Source organism: Sinocyclocheilus anshuiensis, unplaced genomic scaffold (genome assembly GCF_001515605.1).
Source record: "Sinocyclocheilus anshuiensis isolate Anshui unplaced genomic scaffold, SAMN03320099.WGS_v1.1 scaffold1039, whole genome shotgun sequence".
Taxonomy (NCBI): Eukaryota; Metazoa; Chordata; class Actinopteri; order Cypriniformes; family Cyprinidae; genus Sinocyclocheilus; species Sinocyclocheilus anshuiensis.
The window spans coordinates 197,633-199,699 of record NW_015547675.1 but is presented as its reverse complement, the minus strand read 5'-3'; the positions used below and the strand labels follow the sequence as shown (position 1 = coordinate 199,699).

Genomic DNA, 2,067 nt, shown 5'->3' with positions numbered 1-2,067 from the left:
TTATTTTTCATAATTATTTTATTTCAGTTAGTTTTTCAATAACTGTTGTTAGTTTAGTTTCGTTTTAGTTTTTCAGTTATTTTTTATTTTATTTCAGTTTACGAAATTGTTTTTTCATAGATTGATTATTATTATTATTATTATCCGTCAAAAATATAGGCGCCTATCTGTAGTGATGCAGTGCGGAGAGCCGCTTCAGAAACTTGCCGCGGCGCGGATGGTGAGTAGTCGTGATCAGCTCCGGTGGCCGTGTCGTAATGCACCACAGACGTGTGTAGTGTAAATAAGGGGTAAGGGATTTATTCATGATACAGTGTAGGTAGCTTCACTGATTATAACGGGAGTGTTTTTAAAGAGCATATAATACTCACGCTAGACTGAAGTCAATTATGATGTTCTTTGGTAATGTAAATATTCTTTGCTTGTTTCTGTTTGAATAACTGGGCCATCACAAGCCTCTACTGGCAACTCCTAACCACTTGAGAGACCTCTCGTGCTGTCTTAAATAACTGGGAGAGTAAGAGTGATTCTTAGCTTTAAGAAATTTGATAACTTGCTTTTATACTTAAAGGCACAATATGTAAGATTTTTTTATTAAAATATCCAAAAACCACTAGAACAGTGTTATATATTTTGCTGACTTGTGTACTTACATTATCCCAATCGAAGAATGTTTAAATCCAGAGAAATAAGCAATTTTAACTAGTGACACGGACCGTGTCCATAGTGTCATTGTCTCGCCTGCTAATGACGACATAACCCCTCGATTTCCATAACACCAAAGACGCTTTAATATGTTGTGCGTTTTAATACCGGTGACGACGTAGCATTATTACAGAGCTTTCAAATTTACCTAGTATGATAAAACAGTGCTGCTTCCCCCCCCACATACACATGACCGGAAGGAGCGGAAGCGGTCGACTGTGGCATAATAAAAGCTCCACTGATTTCGAGTCGTGTGTCGCGCTCGTTCAGCGGCCTCGTTTTGCTTCGACGGCTTTCAGCCTCACCCTGCTTCATTCTACTACGTTAATAAATCATTAGCTCATTCATGAACATGATTTCTGCCCGAGTCCCGTCGGATTGCATCTGCTGTGGGGATGAAGACGACAACTCCCATGATTCCACACTCAGTCACGGCGTCATCAAGCTGCGTCTTTGTCTATTTGTTTATTTTGAATACGCGCCCTCTAGCGGCGAAAATTACATATTGTGCCTTAAAGTTTGAAAGTAGGAGTAAATTTAATGAATTCTCAACACTTAAGACTAAAATAGCACTTTGAGAAACTTGATAAATACGGGCCCTGATCTCACCATCATCCAGTCTGTTTGGGATTACATGAAGAAACAGAAAAAACTAAGACAGACTAAATCCAGAAGAACTGTGGAAACGTCTCCAAGACGCTTGCAGAAACCATACCTGCAAAGCTACAGTACTGTGAAAAGTTTTAGGCACTTGTGTAAAAATGCTGTAAAGTGAGGATGCTTTCAAAAATAAATGTCATAAATAGATTTCATTTATCAATTAACTTCTATTAACTAAATCAAATCAACATTTGGTGTGACCACACTTTGCATTTAAAACAGCTTTTGTTCTAGGTACACTTGCGCATATTTTTTCAGGTAGCTTTATCGGTAGGTTTCTTGAAGAATCTTGGAGACATTGCCACAGTTCTTCTGGATTTAGTCTGTCTCAGTTTTTTCTGTTTCTTCATGTAATCCCAGATGGGAGACGAGAGAGAGACAATAGGGTGACCTATCTGCCCCATATTCTCAGCAGATACTTTTCTTCCCTCTCAATGACACTCTCTACGAAGAATCCATTATTCTCTTCAATACCTGCTGCTCTTTCCTTCCAACAGACTTATTCTCTTACATTCTCACTAATTATGGTTCCCTTTCGAGTCGGTCTCTCGGCATTGTATAATAATAATAATACATAACAACACATAATGTATGTGTTTTCTGAAGTCCACAGTCAACACAGCCATCTACCAGGAAATTTTAGAGCACTTCATGCTTCCTTCTGCTGACAAGCTTTATGGAGATGCTGATTTTCATTTTCCA

General features: G+C 38.5%; 1 protein-coding gene across 2 annotated transcripts in view; it reads right to left on the bottom strand.

The window, feature by feature from the left end:
• Positions 1-2,067, bottom strand: part of acox1 (acyl-CoA oxidase 1, palmitoyl) — a 24,030-nt gene that overhangs the window by 18,253 nt on the left and 3,710 nt on the right. The gene's annotated exons all lie outside the window — the stretch shown is intronic.